Source organism: Bubalus kerabau, chromosome 4 (assembly GCF_029407905.1).
Source record: "Bubalus kerabau isolate K-KA32 ecotype Philippines breed swamp buffalo chromosome 4, PCC_UOA_SB_1v2, whole genome shotgun sequence".
NCBI classification, from domain to species: domain Eukaryota; kingdom Metazoa; phylum Chordata; class Mammalia; order Artiodactyla; family Bovidae; genus Bubalus; species Bubalus kerabau.
The window spans coordinates 82,880,085-82,901,129 of NC_073627.1; positions in this window are offsets into that span (position 1 = coordinate 82,880,085).

Sequence of the window (21,045 nt, forward strand, 5' to 3'; positions counted from 1 at the left end):
TCTCTCCCTTCCCCTAGCCAGAAACCATTTTTTCCCCTACCACTCTAGTTTATTTATTTATTTTGTAGTAAAATAGATAGAATGGTTGCGAGGGTTGAGCCGTAAAGAAAGCTGAATGATGAAGAATTGATGGTTTTGAACTGTGGTGTTGGAGAAGACTCTTGAGAGTCACTTGGACTGCAAGGAGATTAAACCAGTCAATCCTACGGGAAATTAGTCCTGAATATTCACTGGAAGGACTGATGCTGAAGCTGAAGCTCCAATACTTTGGCTACCTGATACGAAGAAAACGGACTCATTGGAAAAGACCCTGATGCTGGGAAAGATTGAAGGCAGGAGAAGAAGGGGACAACAGAGGACGAGATGGTTGGATGGCATTACCGACTCGATGGACATGCGTTTGAGCACTCTGTGGAGATGGTGAAAGACAGGGACGCCTGGCATGCTGCAGTCCATGGAATTGAAAAGAGTTGGACACAAATGAATGACTGAACTGAAATGAGATAGAACATAAAATTTACCATCTTGGGACTTCACTGGCAGTCCAGAGGTTGAGACTTTGCCTTCCGATGCAGGGGATGTGGGTTCAATCCCTTGTTGGGGGGCTAAGATTCCACATGCCTCACAGCCAAAATAAGAAAAAAACCCATAAAACGGAAGCAACATTGTAACAAATTCAATAAAGATTTTTAAATGATCCACATTAAAAAAGAAAAATTAAAAAAATGAATAAAATGTATCATCTTAACCATTTTTCAGGTGCGCGGTTTGTGGCATTTGGTGCATTCACACCGTTGTACGGCTGTCACCTCCATTCCACTCCAGGATGTTTCACCTTCCCCACCTGAGACTCCATACCCGTTCAACAGTAACTCTTCACTGTTTCTCCTCCCAGCCTCAGGCGTCTACCATCACCCTTATACCTTCTGTTCCTCTGATACCTTGTCTGAGTGTAACTATGCAATATTTGTCCTTCTGGGACTGGCTTATCTCACTTTGCATAATGTCCTCAAGTTTCATCCACATTATAATGCATATCACAATGTCCTTTCTTTTTTTCTTAAAGCTCATTTGTTTATTTTCGTTTGGCTGTGGTGGGTTTTTGTCGCTGTGTGTGGGCTTCTCCTTGCATTGGCTTCTCTTGTTGAGGAGCACAGACTCCAGGCGTGAGGGCTTCCATAGTTGTGGCACAGGAGCTTAGATGCTCCTTGACATGTGGGATCTTCCCAGACCAGGGATCAAACCCGTGTTCCCTGCACTGACAGGCAGACTCTTTTTAAAAAAATTTTTAATTTATTTATTTTTTTAATCGAAGGATAATTGCTTTGTAGAATTGTGTTGGTTTCTGTCAAGCATCACCATGAGTCAGCCATAGGTATACACATGTCCCCTCCCTCTTGAACCTGCCTCCCACCTCCTATCCCATCCCATCCCACCCCTGTAGGTTGTTACTGAGCCCCAATTTGAGTTCCCTGAGTCATACAGCAAGTTCCCATTGGCTGTCTATTTTACACATGGTAATGTAAGTTTCCATGTTACTCTCTGGACAGGCAGATTCTTAACCCCAGGACCACCAGAGTGTGGTCCTTCCTTTATTAAGGCTGAATAATACTCTATTGTATGTATTCACCACATTTTTTTCATTTGTTCCTCTGTTGAGAGACACTTGATTTGCTTCCCCCTTTTGGCTATTGTGAATAAACCTGCTGTGAACATGGATGTTCACCTGTTTGAGGGACTGATATCATTTCTTTTGGGATGTATACGCAGAAGTGGAATTACTCAGAAAACTACTCTTGAAACTATGGCTGGACCCTGGCATGCGGTGGAAGCCAGATGTCAAAGTGGGGGAAGGTCCAGGTGTGCTTTGGAAGGCTACCTACCACAGATTTACCTACTGAATCAGAGTCCTTCTGAGAGCTGGGCTAGGAATCCATATTTTTAATAAGTACTCTGGGTGATCTGATTACCAACTGGGTTTGAGGAATTACAGAACTCATACTATGTCACCCCTTCTACCCATGGGGATTCTCTGAAATCTTTGGATGCTTTCCTTAAAGATAGAACATGGCATTCGAAGAGGGATCATTAATTCCCACAAAAGGAAAAATAACAAAATTATATTTAATAGGGGAACCAAATCTCACCTGAAGCACATTGTTAGATCACTACCTTTACCCTGCAAAGTTGTTGATTTGATAAATCTACCTGCAGATCTATTGTGATTCTAGCTACCATTTATTGTACCAAAGAGTATATTCATGACTGTATTTTGGAAGTACTGCTTTTAATTTCCTCCAGATCTTACAAGACACGTATTCAACCTTCCATTTTCAAATGAGGACACAAAGACATTGAGGGCTTAAGAAAGTTGCTTTCAGCCACATGTAATATACACCTATTTGTATGTCTGCAATGACATGTCAGGAATTTAGGGTCTAAAGGAATTTCAATCCAGATTCATTTAGAGATGGAGAGGCGAAGTGTCCAGCAGAGGATACATGAACTGGATCATAATTCAGGTCCCCTAACTTGGACTGCAAGGAGATCCAACCAGTCCATTCTGAAGGAGATCAGCCCTGGGATTTCTTTGGAAGGAATGATGCTAAAGCTGAAACTCCAGTACTTTGGCCACTTCACGCGAAGAGTTGACTCATTGGAAAAGACTCTGATGCTGGGAGGGATTGGGGACAGGAGGAGAAGGGGATGACAGAGGATGAGATGGCCGGGTGGCATCACCGACTCGATGGACGTGAGTCTGAGATACTCTCATGTGTCTGTGGTGACATACTCCCTTGAGATTCTTTAGTACTTCCTCCCAGCTAGGCTGTGAGCTTCTCATAGGTATCAGTTCAGTTCAGTCGCTCAGTTGTGTCCGACTCTTTGCGACCCCATGAATCGCAGCACATCAGGCCTCCCTGTCCATCACCAACTCCCGGAGTTCACTCAGACTCACGTCCATCGAGTCAGTGATGCCATCCAGCCCTCTCATCCTCTGTTGTCCCCTTCTCCTCCTGCCCCCAATCCCTCCCAGCATCAGAGTCTTTTCCAATGAGTCAACTCTTCGCGTGAAGTGGCCAAAGTACTGGAGTTTCAGCTTCAGCATCATTCCCCTCAAAGAAATCCCAGGGCTACTGGGATCTAGTATAAGGCTAGACTCATAGCAGCAGGTGACTGAGTGGATGGGAATGGCAGAGCAGATAAAATGAAGAAATCTCTGACAGGGAGAATGACCCCCCTCAAATGGTATACTTTGTTTCTATGACTGCAAACGGGAAGAGTTGTTCCTATTAATTAATCTATGTAGTGGGGAAAGTACATGGGATATAGAGCCCCAAAGACTTGGATTTTAACATCATTTCATTGTTTACTACTGAAGGGGATTAGAGTTGCCACCCCTAAACATACCACTTTGACATTTATATTGAGGGTTATTTTGAGTTGAAAGCAACTGTGAGAATCAACAGATGCAGGAAGAGTTCTCTGCTCTCTCTTAATTGGTTAAAAGCCAATTAATGTCTTTGTGAAAGTTTTGTGAGTGTCCCTTTGTGAAAGTTTTCCCTTCTTATTATTACCAGGAAGAGAAGGGCTCTCTTATTATTAGAGATGGAAACTGAGATAGGTGTGCATAAACAGACTATATGAAAGTAACCCTTATTTTTCAATAGTTCCCTCATATATTTCCTAGTAACTTCCCCAACATTAATATCCCTTGAAGCCTAAACTGCCTTTCTTTTGTTAAAATGTTATACAAGCCCCACAGACTAACCTCTTCTTTGAGTTTCACTTCTTTTCTGGGAACTCCTGTGCATATAAGTATTAATAAAAATCATATGTCTTTTCTTCTGTTAATCAAGCTTTTGTTAGTTTTATTTGTAGGCCCCAATACAGTTACATAGGAGGACAGAGGAAAAAATTGTTTTTCCTGTTACTGCTTTGAAATCGGGGCCATTTGTTAAGCTCTTAACCTCAGGGTCCTCATGTGCAAAATGGAGAGATTAATATCTACTTCAAAGGTTTATTAGGAATAGAAAGTAAAAGCACCTTTCATAGAGACTAACACATACTGGCACAATAAATATTAGAATTTTTTCCGACTTTCCTCCTAAGAGGAAGTACACCAATCTCAAAAGGTTGGTTCATCAGTCACGGGGGGATGCATTGCTAATGCAACTGGGGCAACTGGAGGTTGAAGTTAGGGTCAGATTTTTGGGCCAGAAAATGTGTCTCTTTATATCAACCCAAGAGTCCAGTTGTACACCCATGTTCATTGCAACATTATTCACAGTAGCCAAAGGTGGAACCAACTCAGTGTCTATCCACAGAAGAATGAATAAACACGATGTGGTGTACACATACAATAGAGTATTATTCAACCTTGAAAAGGAAGAAAATTCTGAAATGTAACATGGATGAACCTTGAGGACATTATGCTAAGTGAAATAAACTAGTCACAAAAGACAGATACTGTATGATCTCGCTTAAATGAGGGATCTATAGGCTACCTAGAGTAGTCAAACTCATAGAGTAAGACAGTTTGCCAGAGGTTGAGGGCGGGCAAGAATGCAGAATTGTTTAATGAGTCTAGTTTCAGTTTTGCGAGGTGAAAGAATTCAGGAGATTGGTTGCACAACAATGTGAATATGCTCAGCACTACTGAACTGTACATTTACAAATAAAGATGGTAAATTTTATACTATTTTACCACAATTAAAATTTAAAAATTAGAAAAAGAATCCCGGAGCAATGAATGATATTTTATTCCAGCAACATATAAAGTCACATTTTTTTCTTTCTGAATCCAACCTGAGAACCTGAGGCCATTTCTTTGCAGGCAGAACTCCATCCATGCTGCAACAGGTGAGGAATAGCTTCATAATTTTCAGACTAGCAGACTTTCTCTGCTAATGTCTCACTAATTATCATGGAGACTAGCATTGAACCATAATTATTATCAGTTAATTAGACCTTAAAATGTATTTTTGATAACACCTCTGGCATTTAATTATGTAACTGATAACTTATGAATGTTATTAAGGGGATATACGAGTACAGTAAAGTATAATTAGATCTCATTTTTGTTTCTTGATATTGTATTGATTGTGATAACAGTTTTGTAGTTTTTACAGCTTATATGGAAATGGTCACATTAAATTGATAGTCTATAAAAATACACATTTTAACACATATTTCAAAAGCTTATTAAAAAGAGAGAGGCTTTGGGAAAAGAAAAGTGGTTATCATTCTCGATACTATTTAACAAAAGTTTACAATAAATGACTTGTCTGCTTTCAAGGTCAGTTTTTTGCCTAAAAACAAATAACATTCAAGAATTTATGTCATAATATCAACTCTTACTGTTGGAAAACAGAAAAACACTACTCAACTTTTTCCAATGTTGTGAAAATAACAAATATGTTCTCCCAAAAGCTGTGTGCACATCTGCTCATATTGTACATGAGGAAATGTTCAGTGAATCTTTGTGTAAAAGGAAGACTTCCTTCTTAGCATAATGTCCTTAATTTTCTCTCTGTAGGAGAACTCTATGTCAGTTAGAAACCAGTTTGTTTAGTCGGATTGACTGGTAGATGCTAAGCTCCTTGCTGCTGCTGCTGCTCAGTCGCTTTAGTCGTGTCCGACTCTGTGCGATAGAGCAACATTTTATCTTGTAAAAATCTTAACATCATTTGTAACTATTAATGTGGTGGTTCACATATAGCAGGTGCTCAGCTTTCTTGAGGTATAATCAACTAATAAAATGTAAGATATTTAAAGTATATATCATGTGATGTGATAAACATTGTGGAAGATTTCTTCCCATCTAGCTAATTACACATTCATCTCCTCATGTACATTTAAGTCTTACTTTCAACAAATTTCAATGATACAATAGTGTTATTAACTATAATCACCATGTTATCCATTAGTTCCTCAAATCTTATTCCTCTCATAGCTGAAAATTTGTACAGTTTTACCAATCTCTCCCTATTTTCCCCACTCCCCAGCCCCTGGCGACCACTTTTCTACTTTGCTTCCTATGAGTTTGACTATTTATTTAGATTCCTCATATAAGTGATACCATGTAGTATTCATCTTTCTCTGTCTGGCTTATTTCATGCATAATGCCCTCAAGTTCCATCCATGTCGTCTCAAACAGCAGGATTTCCTTCTTTCTCATGGCTGTATAATGATTGCTTACATACACCACATCTTTTTTATTGTTTCATCTATTGGTGGCCACGCGGGTTGTTTCCATATCTTGGCTGTTGTGAGTTAATACTGCAGTAAATGTGGGAGTGCAGATAATCTCTTCCAGATTCTGTCTTCATTTCCTTTCATTTCCTAACCAGCAGTAGGATTGCTGAATCATATGGCTTGTGAATATTCATTGCCTGTTGAGTGGGAGAGCTTGGAGAAAATTAAAGAAACTCTGCTTTTTTGTGCTTTTTCTCCAGAATGGGGACAATAAAATATGTCTTAGGAAAACAAGTAAAGATTCTGATGTGGAAAGGATACTCAGAGCCTGAAGAATTGGTGGCTAGTTAGTCACAGAGGTGACTGAGGGATATAAAAGGAATCATGACACATAATAGATAAGGAAGCTCTGGTAGTAGGGTCTGGTGTAGGTGGGAAATCTAAGCTATATGAAACATATTCAGATTTGAATTTATACAACTAATCTTAGACAAATAGATGAATTGATTAATAAAGTTTTCACTCCATGTCCTGATTTGTAATAAAAATGTAATAAATTAGCTGGAATTTTGGGTACCATTTGAAGTGTAACATAGATGAAGAAGCTCTTTGCTCAAAGCCACAAAGAATAAAAGAAATCATTGTTTAAAATCACAAGTGTGATGCATCAGTCATTAACTGCAAGTTTTTGTAGTCACACTTCTCATTTTTCAATTCAGATTAAATGAGAAGATTTTAAAAGCATATTTTGATAACTTAGTTTTGCTGTTCACAGAACAGCAGCTGCCCTGGTGTCTTCCTTTTGCTGAATAGCAGATCATTGGTCATAAACAATCTAAGGAACCGAGAAAGAAAACACTAGCTGTCTTTCCTTTCTAAATATGTATGAACTTATCAATTCCAAACAGCTTCAATATCTGTGTAAACTAATTTCTGGTTTCTTTTCTTGAAATGAGTGATCCTTGTATGGAAAGAAAGGATGCAGACGTCAACGTGTTTTCTCAAAGAGCTGTGTCATAAGATGTAGGGCTTAGTGGGAAAGAAAGGTAAACCAGTCCAGAGAGAGAGAGAGAGCCTACACAGACAGAGAAAACAGAGTTATGGCTACCAAAGGGGACAAAGGGCTTCCCAGGTGGCGATAGTGGTAAAGAACCTGCCTGCCAATGCAGGAGATGCAAGAGACTTGGGTTTGATCCCTAGGTTGGGAAGATCCCCTGGAGGAGGAAAAATGAAAACCCACTCCAGTATTCTTGCCTGAAAAATTCTATGGACAAAAGGAGCCTAGTGGGTTACAGTCCATGGGGTCGCAGAGTCAGACATGACTGAGTGAGTGCATGCACACGCACACACACACACACACACACACACGGGACAGAAGAGGGGAAGAGTAAACTGGGAATTTGGGATTAACAGATACACGCTACTATGTATAAAGTAGATAAACAACAAGGACCTACTATATAGCACAGGGAACTATATTCAATATCTTGTAATTACCTATAATAAAAAAGAATCTGAAAAAACATATGTAACTTAATCACTGTGCTGTATACTTGAATCATTATAAATCAGCTATACTTATGAGGGTGGGGGGTGGGGAGAGACTTGCTGTGTGGTCTTGGGCAGTCTATTTAGCATCTCAGACTATCCTTATTTGTAAAATTGGGCAATGGGTTGTTGTTAGGATAAGAGAAAATATTTAGAAAGCATGTGCCATTTGGTGCTTAGTAAGTGCTAGCTAATTTTCCTCTTATAATTGTAAGGAGCTGAGATGCAAATTGCAATGCCACTGAAAGGTAAACCAATCAATTAACCAAAGAGGAACACAAAAATAGAAGTAAAACCAGTGAAACAAAACTGTTTAACACATAGAAGCAGTAGATGAGCTTTGGGGAAAGAGCAGTTGTATTTACCGGAAGCAGCTTCAGTCTATTTTGTTTGGTGAAGAATGGAGTGAGATCATGCAAAGGACTTGGAAAAATGTGGGGGGCTAATAACAGTACTCAACTCATAGAGTTATTGTAGGGATTAAATGAGATGATATTTGTGATGTACCGTGCATGGTACTTGGCACAAAATAATTGCCTAATGATCAGAGATAAAAGTGTCTATTCAGGCCAAACATATATTTTATAGATGAAAAAAGTCAGGCTCAGCAGAATGAGGTAATTCTAAATTTGCATCAAAAATCACTGTAATACATTCCATAAGTAACTTACTATATTTATTCAGTAAATAAATCATGTTTCTGAGAAACTATTCATAATGCTTAGCATCTGGGAGTGCTTAGATGCTCAGTTGTGTATGACTCTTTGCAATCCCATGGATTGTAGCCCACCAGGCTTCTCTGTCTATGGAATTCTCCAGGTAAGAATACTGGAGTGGGTTGCCATCCCCTTTTTCCAGGGGATCTTCCTGACCCAGAAATTGAACCGGCATCTCTTACAATCTATCTCTTGGCAAGTAGATTCTATACCACTAGGGCCACCTGGGAAGTCCAATGTATGGGAACCCTGAATAATAATGGAATGATACTACTTTAGATAGTATTTATGAGTTTATCAAGGCAGAAGTAATGGAATTAGATTGTATTACTATCATTATCCTCTTACAAAACCTGGCTGCTACCACCTGGTTCTGGTGGTTTGGAAGTCTTGAACTTCACGGAAGTTCTGCCCATTTTCTAGATTTAAGTCAAGTATGGATAAGAAATTAAACAAGAACCCTTCAAACCAAACATCCATGCTCATGATCTGGATGTGAAGTTACTATAATACAAGCCAGAGACCATCTAAGCATACCAATGGTAGCAGAATGACTTTGCCTTTTAATAGAATGTAATCCATTTCTGAGAAACCATTGCAAGCAGTTTGGCACAATTGAACTTTGTCTTTAACCTTTTACTGTGATTTATGTGATTAGGCTACTGGAGGAAGTGGTTTTCAACAGCATGATTAAAGCACTTTGAGGAAATAATTTCGGTCTCAAGAACCTTGCGTACATTTTTGTTTTCAAGAGTTTGTCCTTTCTCATTAAAAGGAGAGACAGGAAATGGAGAAATATTGACTTTTAAACATTGTGTTGGGCAGAAAAGAAAGATCACAAAACAACAGAGTCAGGGCCAGGGCGCTGGTCTTTTGCAGACCTATATGGCACGGTTTCCTGCCTCAGCTTTCCCCAGATTTGAGAATTTTACCCATCTACCTGGGAGTTGTGTTTTTCCTAAATTTAGGAGACTCACCAACTTTTAAATGTTACCAAGCAAGGGCTTGTTTAAAAACAAACAACACATGATTAGCTAAGAAGTTATTTTATAAAATAAAGGACATTTAATACCAGAAAAATAAGATAAACATAATTGTGTAACAACAGGCAATTTTATCCATTTTGTGGCATCTGTCTTTGGTTTTCTCATTTTCTCCGGAAGTGAAATTGGGTCATGGATCAGATTTAGAGTTCCCTATTCAGAGGAACTGCTCAGATCCAGTTCAGACTAATTTTAGGTCAGGAATTTTCAACTCTTCTTCTGCATTTGCCTCTGTGCCTCATGTTAGGTTCAGAGCTTCCCAAAGAGTCTTAATAATCAATGGAGTTTATAGACAATATGTGTTGTTCCACATTTTGGTGGGTAGGGTGGAATGTTATAAGAATTCAGCTAAAAGCAGTGAGATTTTCAAGTCCCAGGATTCTGAGTCATCTTTCTGAACTCTGCTTGTCCTTTGCCATTTTCTTCTGAGAAATAGGATTTTGTGCCCCTGCCCCATGGTACTTTACATCTTAACAAAAAAGGAAAAGATGTATTCTTTCTGGACAGAGTAGGTTGTGGGCGACCTATCTCAGTTCACTGGCTTGCTGAACAGTGATTAACATTTAAAATGTATGCAAACTCGACTCCTAATTAAAGTCCACTAATGTAAGACTTTGAACCTGCTCACTGCCTTTGGAAATAATCACAAATTCTGGCTGCTTATCAGGAAAAAGTCATTATGGTAAATGACCAACTTACCCACCTTCTCTTTTCCATCAGTTGCGAAAGTGATTCCCCATTGTACGGATATGCAAATGATGCGCATTGTAGAATTGAATGCCTCCTCAGTTCAGTTCAGTTCAGTTCAGTCTCTCAGTCATGCCCTACTCTTTGCGACCCCATGAATCGCAGCACGCCAGGCCTCCCTGTCCATCACCAATGCCCAGAGGTCACCCAAACTCATGTCCATTGAGTTGGTGATGCATCCAGCCATCTCATCCTCTGTCGTCCCCTTCTCCTCTTGCCCCCAATCCCTCCCAGCATCAGGGTCTTTTCCAATGAGTGGCCAAAGTACTGGAGTTTCAGCTTCAGCATCAGTCCTTCCAATGAACACCTAGGACTGATCTCCTTCAGGATGGACTGGTTGGATCTCCTTGCAGTCCAAGGGACTCTCAAGAGTCTTCTCCAACACCACAGTTCAAAAGCATCAATTCTTTGGCACACAGCTTTCTTCACAGTCCAACTCTCACATCCATACATGACCACTGGAAAAACCATAGCCTTGACTAGACGGACCTTTGATGGCAAAGTAACATCTCTGCTTTTGAATATGCTATCTAGGTTGGTCATAACTTTCCTTCCAAGGAGTAAGCGTCTTTTAATTTCATGGCTGAAATCACCATCTCCAGTGATTTTGGAGCCCAGAAAAATGAAGTCTGACACTGTTTCCACTGTTTCCCCATCTATTTGCCATGGAGTGATGGGACCAGATGCCATGATCTTAGTTGTAGTTGTTAAATCAAATCATCTTGGTTATTGGAAGAATAAAATTTGTAGAGTTCTTGTCATGTGTGAGTTTGCAAACATGTATACCAGATTTGTAGACAGAGATCTTTTAGACAGTGCTGATCTAAACAATTATCAAGAACTCCTGGCAGCATGTACGGCTGACTCCCTTCATGGTTCACCTGAAACCATCACAACATTGTTAATTGGCTATACCCCAGTACAAAATGTTTTTGGTCTAACAAAATACAATTAAATTAAAAGTAAAAGAACTCTTGATGGCAGTTAGAACATGGTGGTGATAAAGGATGTGTGATTGTCTTTCCATTCTTTATTCTCATACCTTTGCTTTGGTCATTCTTTTTGGGAGGGTGGATATGAAACACAGAGAGGGAATCAGGAAAAAGTGATGAAACTCAAAAGAGGTTGGACGACCAGAAATATTCAAGCACTAGGTATTAGTTGGAGGTTGAAGAATTAAAGTCAGTTTATTTGCCAAAAATGGGGAGAGAATCCAAGTAAACTCAGACTCAGCCTCCGAAAAGAAAAAGTGAAAACCAACATGAAAGCCAACATTAGTCGTGCATTTTCTGTCTGCCAGAGATTCCAGGAGGCAAATTACCCATTTTCTTACTTGTATGTTTGCTTGATGCACCAGGTTGTACTGAATATTATTTTACGGCCGAAGAAACTGAGGTTCAGAAAGGTTGTTGTATATGAGTATGGTCCTAATGACTCAGAGCCTAGTTTCAATTCTAAATCTGACTTGAAAATTCATGGACTTTGCCACCTTCAAGTTGCCTCTCAAAATCACTCAAAAGTGCACCCTTGAAAATAAACCTTGGAAACACGATTTCCGAGTTGTAGTTTCACTTTTATGTTCACCTGGACTTCCGTGGTTTCTACAGCTGTTTTCCTCAGAATCTATTTCTGGCAGCACCGGTGTGCTACGGTCCTCGTATGGAACACGACAGAGCCTGTGGCTACACAAGGAGCTTTGGGGAGCTCTTCTGTGCGCTTTATCAAGCCCTCTCCCCACACTCCATGGTAGATGTGGGGTGTGTAAGTTAGCATTTACTTGCTCTGAGCAAATACTGAAGTGTAGTCAGCAAAGGAAATCATCGTCACCTTCTGGAAATGATTCATTTTATAGAGACATTGAAGGAATGGAAGTTATTTCTTTGAAGATTTATGTACCGAAAAAGTGATGATGAGCTAAGAAGGAATACATTTTCCCCCTTTATTTTTATCCCTCTCTCTTGCCTGGCATGCTAAGGTCATTTCAGTCATGCTTAGCTCTTCGTGACTCCATGGACTGTAGCCCATCAGGCTCCTCTGTCCATGGGATTCTCCAGGCAAGAATACTGGAGTGGGTTGCCATTTCCTCCTCTAGGAGATCTTTCTGACCCAGGGATCAAACCCACATCTCTTATGTCTCCTGCATTGGCGTGCTGGTTCTTTACCTACTAAAGCCACCAAGGAAGCCCTTCTGTGTCTGGTAGGATTTTCCAAATATTTGTGAGGCTCAGAACACGGGTACAAATAAAAGCCTAGATACTACATGTCTAAATATTTTAAATTTTAAATCAAACCAAGAAAGTATCAAATATGTTCTATAATCCAACTTTATAAATATGCCTTTTTTATTATGTCATGGAAGACCAGGTTCATGTCTTTCTTGGACTCCACCCTGGTGTGTGAGCACAGGAAGAGCAGTCCTAGTTCCTAAACTGAAGCCCACCCATTTCTCTTCCCCTGCTCACATCTCCCTGCACTGTAAGAGGCCCCAGAAGCACTCATGGGTACTCCCAGGCTAAATGTCCAAGCACCAGCCACAGGCTACACAAACCGTTAGCCTCTCTCTATTCACCCCTCAGTGCTAGGGCTGTACATCCTAGGAGTGCAGTCATGCTTTGGAGAACAGACCTGGGGAAGAAATCATACTGATCCCAGGAGCGATTTGGTGGAAATTTGGGCAGAAGATTTAGGGTCTCTGGAACCCAGAGGTAATCTAGAAGAGGGAGGTATGGGTTTTGAGTGGGTGTATTTTCTTGGCCATCACCTGCCTGCCAATGCAGGAGATGTAAGAGACGCGGGTTCGATCCCTGGGTCAGAGGATCCCCTGGAGAAGGGCATGGCAACCCACTCCAGTATTCTTGCCTGGAGAATCCCATGGAGCAAGGAGTGAAGAATAAGGAGCAAGGCTATAGTCCATAAAGTCGCAAAGAGTCAGACATGGCTGAAGTGACTTAGCATGCACACGTCTTCCTCACCTCATGGGAAGGGTTTTAACTGGAGAAGATTCTGGAGTGGGGCCCTTTGACCTGGGACCCAGGTTTGAGCGGCTGGTTTGAGTGCTGCTACCGTCTCTATTGTCCATGGTGATGTGGGAGACAAGGGCAGCCTGTGAGTGGGAGACAAGAATGCAAATTGTTATAGGGCAAACAATCTTCAATATTAAAACATGTTTTAATTCATTTTTAATGGACCAATTCTTCAGTATTAAAACCATTTCAGTTTACCAGTTTCTTAGAAAATAAAACTGGCTAGTATTCCTCTAACTCATACAACTGCAGAGCTTCTCTGCACTTGCATCAAGTGGAAAGGTCACCAACTAGCTTTTTCAGACCTTATATCTTGTTTGCAGAAGATTCTGTCAGGGAAAAAAATTGTTGATGCGTGTATCCAACAACTTTAATCTTGAGGTTATTGGGAGAAAATGAGCACAGAATTCATAAAGGCCATTTCCAGAGTTACTTTTCTGATTCCAGTTGCATTCTAATTAATATCATGGAGTGTTAGCACACTAAGTAAGGAGCAATTATTAGCTATCAGATTCTGGGTTTGGGAGAGAAATGATGGTATATTGTGCATAATTTTTGCATCATTAAAAATTAAATCCCATAAGCATAATGACTCAAACATCAGGCCCTGACAGTATCTGCAGATGATAAACTATGGTATGTAAAAAAACAATTTACTAGGTAATGGTGCAATATTTTCTGTATTTAGACAGCATTTCCCCCCAAAGGCAAAATGATACTTTAATTCAAATTATTTCTAGGCAGACGATAGCAAAAGAATAAGGATATATAAGACAGGCTATTGTATAGAAAACTTTCACCGTTTTCCTATTTTGTAGAAGGTGATTTAGCAAGAAGAACTCGGATTTTGTTGTCTAATCGATCCAGGTTTGATTCTTCTGTTCACAACGTTACTAACCTTGTGAACCTGAGCCTGTTTCTTCATCTCACACTTGAGAGAAGCTTCAGTTGCACCAACTGTCAAAACAGACGCTCACCTTACCTTATAGAGTTTCTGTGCAATTAAATGGAATAGCATAGTTCACACTGGGTCCAAGGCATAAGCAGACACTAAGTAAACATTAATTCACTTCCTCCTATTTTCTGTGTTGTAGAGCTCTTTCCTTGAGGAGAGCACCTTCATATAAGAATCTGTTGATTGTAAGAATCTTCATGTAAGAAACTCAAGCTCATGGGATGAATCACAATAGAGAGCAAAAATTGATGATGGCTCTCTATTGTGATCATTTATTTTATATCTAGTACTTTGTACGTCTTAACCCTCGTCTCCCGTTTTGTCTTTCCCTTTACCCCTTTCCCCGCTGGTCACCCCTAGTTGTTCTTTGTATCTGTGAACACAGCACTGGGAACATAGCCCATGTTTTATAGTAACTTTATTTTTTAAAATTTACTTTTGGCTGCACTGGGTCTTCATTGCTTCATGCGGGCTTTCTCTGGCTGCAGCAAGTGGGGGCTCCTCTCCAGTTGTGCTGCGCTGACTTCTCACTGCTGTGGCTTCTGTTACTCCAGAGCATGGGCTGGAGAGTATGAGGCTCAGTAGTTGTGGTGCATGGGTTTAATTGCCCCGTGGCATGTGGGATCTTCTCAGATCAGGGATCAAACTCATGTCCCATGTGTTGGCAGGCAGATTCTTAAACACTGGATTACCAGAGAAGTGCTTATAATAACTTTAAATGGAGTATAATCTATAAAAAAATATTGAGTCACTATGTTGTGTGCCTGAAATTAATAGAAAATTGTCAGTCAACTATCAGTCAGTTCAGTTCAGTCTCTCAGTCATGTCCGACTCTTTGTGACCCCATGAATCACAGCACGCCAGGCCTCCCTAGCCATCACCAACTCCCGGAGTTCACTCAAACTCATATCCATCGAGTTGGTGATGCCATCCAGCCATCTCATCCTCTGTCGTCCCCTTCTCCTCCTGCCCCCAATCCCTCCCAGCATCAGAGTCTTTTCCAATGAGTACACTCTTCGCATGAGGTGACCAAAGTATTGGAGTTTCAGCTTTAGCATCAGTCCTTCCAAAGAACACCCAGGACTGATCTCCTTTAGGATGGACTGGTTGGATCTCCTTGGGTCCAACTCCTTGAGTCCAAGGGACTCTCAAGAGTCTTCTCTAACACCACAGTTCAAAAGCATCAATTCTTCGGCGCTCAGCTTTGTTCACAGTCTAACTCTCACATCCATACATGACCACTTGAAAAACCATAGCCTTGACTAGATGGACCTTTGTTGGCAAAGTAATGTCTCTGCTTTTGAATATGCTATCTAACTTTCCTTCCAAGGAGTAAGCATCTTTTAATTTCATATCTGCAGTGATTTTGGAGCCCCAAAAAATAAAGTCTGACACTGTTTTCACTGTTTCCCCATCTATTTGCCATGAAGTGATGGGGCCAGATGCCATGATCTTAGTTTTCTGAAAGTTGAGCTTTAAGCCAGCTTTTTCACTCTCCTCTTTCACTTTCAAGAGGCTTTTTAGTTCCTCTTCACTTTCTGCCATAAGGGTGGTGTCATCTACATATCTGAGGTGATTGCTATTTCTCCCGGCAATCTTGATTCCAGCTTGTGCTTCTTCCAGCCCAGCGTTTCTCATGATGTACTCTGCATATAAGTTAAATGAGCAGGGTGACAATATACTGCCTTGACGTACTCCTTTACCTATTTGGAACCAGTCTGTTGTTCCATGTCCAGTTCTAACTGTTGCTTCCTGAACTGCATACTGATTTCTCAAGAGGCAGGTCAGGTGGTCTGGTATTCCCATCTCTTTCAGAATTTTCCACAATTTATTGTGATCCACATAGTCAAAGGCTTTGGCATAGTCAATAAAGCAGAAATAGATGTTTTTCTGGAACTCTTGCTTTTTTGATGATCCAGCGAATGTTGGCAATTTGATCTCTGGTTCCTCTGCCTTTTCTAAAACCAGCTTGAACATCTGGAATATCGCGGTTCACATATTGCTGAAGCCTGGCTTGGAGAATTTGGAGCATTACTTTACTAGTGTATGAGATGAGTGAAATTGTGTGGTAGTTTGAGCATTCTTTGGCATTGCCTTTCTTTGGGATTGGAATGAAAACTGACCTTTTCCAGTCCTGTGGCCAGTGCTGAGTTTTCCAAATGTGCTGGCCTATTGAGTGCAGAGGAGAAGGCAATGGCACCCCACTCCAGTACTCTTGCCTGGAAAATCCCATGGACGGAGGAGCCTGGTGGCTGCAGACCATGGGGTCGTGAAGAGTCAGACATGACTGAGCGACTTCACTTTCACTTTTCCCTTTCATATATTGGAGAAGGAAATGGCAACCTACTCCAGTGTTCTTGCCTGGAGAATCCCAGGGACAGGGGAGCCTGGTGGGCCGCCATCTATGGGGTTGCACAGAGTCAGACACGACTGAAACGACTTAGCAGCAGCAGCAGCATTGAGTGCAGCACTTTTACAGCATCATCTTCCAGGATTTGAAACAACTCAACTGGAATTCCATCACCTCCACTAGCTTTGTTCGTAGTGATGCTTTCTAAGGCCCACTTGACTTCACATTCCAGGATGTCTGGCTCTAGGTGAGTGATCACACCATCGTGATTATCTGGGTTGTGAAGATCTTTTTTGTACAGTTCGTCTGTGTATTCTTGCCACCTCTTCTTAATATCTTCTGCTTCTGTTAGGTCTATACCATTTCTGTCCTTTATCGAGCCCATCTTTGCACGAAATGTTCCCTTGGTATCTCTAATTTTCTTGAAGAGATCTCTAGTCTTTCCCATTCTGTTGTTTTCCTCTATTTCTTTGCATTGATTGCTGAGGAAGGCTTTCTTATCTCTTCTTGCTATTCTTTGGAACTCTGCATTCAGATGCTTATATCTTTCCTTTTCTCCTTTGCTTTTCTCTTTTCTTCTTTTCACAGCTATTTGTAAGGCCTCCTCAGACAGCCATTTTGCTTCTTTGCATTTCTTTTCCATGGGGATGGTCTTGATCCCTGTCTCCTGTACAATGTCATGAACTTCTGTCTATAATTCATCAGGTACTCTGCCTATCAGATCTAGTCCTTTAAATCTATTTCTCACTTCTACTGTATAATCATAAGGGATTTGATTTAGGTCATACCTGAATGGTCTAGTGATTTTCCCTACTTTCTTCAATTTCAGTCTGAATTTGGCAATAAGGAGTTCATGATCTGAGCCACAGTCAGCTCCTGGTGGTGTTTTTATGCAAGTGAAGAAGCAACAGTTAGAACTGGACATGGAACAATAGACTGGTTCCAAATTGGGAAAGGTGTACGTCAAGGCTGTATATTGTCACCCTGCTTATTTAACTTATATGCAGAGTACATCATGTGAAATGCCAGGCTGGAAGAAGCACAAGCTGGAATCAAGACTGTGGGGAGAAATATCAATAGCCTCACATATGCAGATGACACCACCCTTATGGCAGAAAGTGAAGAGGAACTAAAGAGCCTGTTGACGACAGTGAAACAGGAGAGTGAAAAATCTGCCTTAAAACTTAACATTCAAAAAACTAAGATCGTGGAACCTGGTCCATCACTTCATGGCCAATAGATGGGGGAAACAATGGAAACAGTGGAGACCATATTTTTTTGGGCTCCAAAATCACTGCAGATGGTGACTGCAGCCATGAAATTAAAAGATGCTTGCTTCTTGGAAAAAAAACTATGACCAACCTAGACAACATGTTAAAAAAGGTTTAAGAGGTATTATTGCCGACAAAGGTCCATCTAGTCATAGCTATGGTTTTTCCAGTAGTCATGTATGGATGTGACAGTTGGACTATAAACAGAGCTGAGTGCCAAAGAACTGATGCTTTTGAACTGTGGTGTTGCATAAGACTCTTGAGAGTCCCTTGGACTGCAAGAAGATCAAACCAGTCAATCCTAAAGGAAGTCAGTTCTGAATATTCATTGGAAAGACTGATGCTGAAGCTGAAACTCCAGTACTTTGGCCACCTGATGCGAAGAACTGACTTGTTGGAAAAGACTCTGATGCTGGGAAAGATTGAGGGTGGGAGGAGAAAGGGACAACAGAGGCTGAGATGGTTGGATGGCATCACCGACTCGATGGACATGAGTTTGAGCAAGCTCCAGGAGTTGGTGATGGACAGTGAAGCCTGGTGTGCTGCAGTCCATGGGTTTGCAAAGAATCGGACATGACTGAGTAGTGAACTGTACTGAACTGAACTGAACTGAATTCTTCTTTTCCCCTGGGGTGCCTGTCAGTTAAGAACTGAGAGTAAGTAGTGGTAGGGCAGTGGGTGCAAAACAGAATCATGGGCACATTCAAATTTTTATGTATATATCACGATATTGAAAGAAAAATAGAAAAATTATGCATGAAAATGGAATGAACAGAGATTAAAAATAATAAAATTGTTCCCTTTAGATAGTCAAGATTTGAAAGAAGTCTAGGGGTTTCCAAGAAGTAATAATATAAAAATTAAGAGAAAGAATACTGGTTTGAGATTCAGAGGCTCTAACTTCTTCCTGGCTCTACTATCTCTGCTTTGGAATCTGGCCAGTTTGTATCTGCTCTCTAGGCCTTGGTTCACTCTCCTGTAAAATAGTGGTCAAGAAGGGACATCACACAGATGGTTTCTGTTGTCTCATTCGAGTCTTGACAATTAAGGTCAACACCTAATTCATCAGGTGTCTCAGGAATTCCTCACTGGAGGTTAAAAACAGAGTTCTGTTGAAAAAAACAAACAATATGAGGATTCTATTTTAAGAAGTGAAACTGTGAGTAAAACTCTAGGAGCCAAAGATGCAGTAACATTTTAGTAGCAATATTGAAGAAAAATATTAAACTGTGAAACAATTTACAGTATGAGCTAACCAAACAGAAATACATGAGTCACACTGATCAATTAAAAAAAAATTCATATGAAAAGAAGGTCCATTTGTAATAGTGCCTGCCTGTCTTACAACCTTGCTGATAATAAAGTAGATATAAGAAAATAATAAATACATTTTTTAGAAAATGAGTGCAACTTACAGAATTTTTTTTTTTTTTCCATCAGAGGATAATTGCTTTATAATACTGTGTTGGTTTCTGCCATACAGCAATGTGAATCAGCCATAGTATACATATGGCCCCTCCCTCTTGAATCTCCTTCCCACCTTCTTACCCCATCCCAGCCATGTAGGTTGTAAATATTTTATATATATACTCCCATGCACTCAGGTACAGAAGCTATCATTCCATACCAATAAACAGTTTGGGCTGTCCATGTAGAGACTATGCCCAAGTGCCTTATTTAAACATTAGATCATACAAAAAAATTGAAGGTAGAGTGTTTTTTAAGCAAACGTAGATTATACAGAACAACACTGCTTTAGATCTTTCAATACCTTACATCTCTTTGTGTCTTGGAAATTTTGTTTTTATATTATAATCTTAATGGAGACAGTAAGAAAGATCCAAGTTTAGTCTTCTCTGCTCAGAGTGAGGAAATAGCTGTTTTCAAAAGGTAAAAGCCAAGACATTTGGAAAGGGTGGAACATAAAAGACTGATGATTGGGATAAATGGAGATTACATTATTTCTTTTTGACTCAGTGGATATTTATTATGGGCCCATGATGAGCCATATTCTGAAACTTTCACAAAGGAAAAGTGAATGGACAGAGAGGAATTTCATGTTTATAAGAAACACGTGTGGCCTAACGTGGAAATATTTTACTAATATATGAAATTTCCAGGAAGCAAGGGAAGGGATGTGGGGAGTCAGTTGTGAACGCGAGGCTGAGCGGGAGGGAGAGGAGAGGAGAGGCAAGACCTCTCCAGAGACCACACGGAGAGACAGTAAGAGATGTGGGAATGTCTTAAAAAGAAATGTCATGAACATCAGCAAAATAACTCAAACAGAAGATAGGCTGCCAGGAAGCCATGGAAAAGAGTACGGTTAACATAGAAAGATATTGACAGGATCGACAGAATTATTGTGATGACTGCACCTGGAATTAAGACATCATGAAAAAGGTAACAAGTGGTGATTTTAGAACTACGATTGGCACAATATAGGTTGTCAGGTAGGATAAAGAATGAATTTACTCTCTGTAGGGAAAGAGCAAAACTCCTATCTGTTGTAAATGGGAGAATTTGAACCTATAGAAGGTGAAGGGTAACGGAATCAACTTTTTAAAGTATTATTTTATATCACTTGATATGGATTATCTCATTAATCCTGACAACTCTAGGAGAGTATACCCTTTCTGTATAAAGGCAAAAGGAAATCAGACATCTTGAGCAATTTGCCAAGGGCACACAGCTAGTAAGTGGCAGAAGGCTGGGATTTCAACCTGGGTCTATCTGATTTAAAAATAAACAAATTGTATCAGTCAGGGTAGGGCTTCCCTGATGGTTCAGTGTTAAAGAATCCGCCTGCCAACGCAGGAGACTCAGGTTTGATCCCTAGGTTGGGCAGATCTCCAGGAGAAGGAAAAGGCAACCCACTCCAGTGTTCTTGCTTGGAAAACCCATGGACAGAGGTGCCTGGCAAGCTACAGTTCAAGGGGTCGCAAAAGAGTCGGAGGTGACTTAGTGACTAAACAACAGTCAGGACCCCTCAGGAGGCTGAAAGTACCCCCAACTAATTAGCCGAATTCATTACTAACAATTGTATGAAAGGTATTAACTGGAGATGCAAAAAGTGAACATTAAGGTATCACAAAGGTAGCAACCGAGAAAGCAGTGACCAGCCACCGGGGGAACCAAAGGATGGGAGGGGCATAATCAAGCGGAGAGGATTGGAGGACGGACCCCTGGGGCTGGAAAGG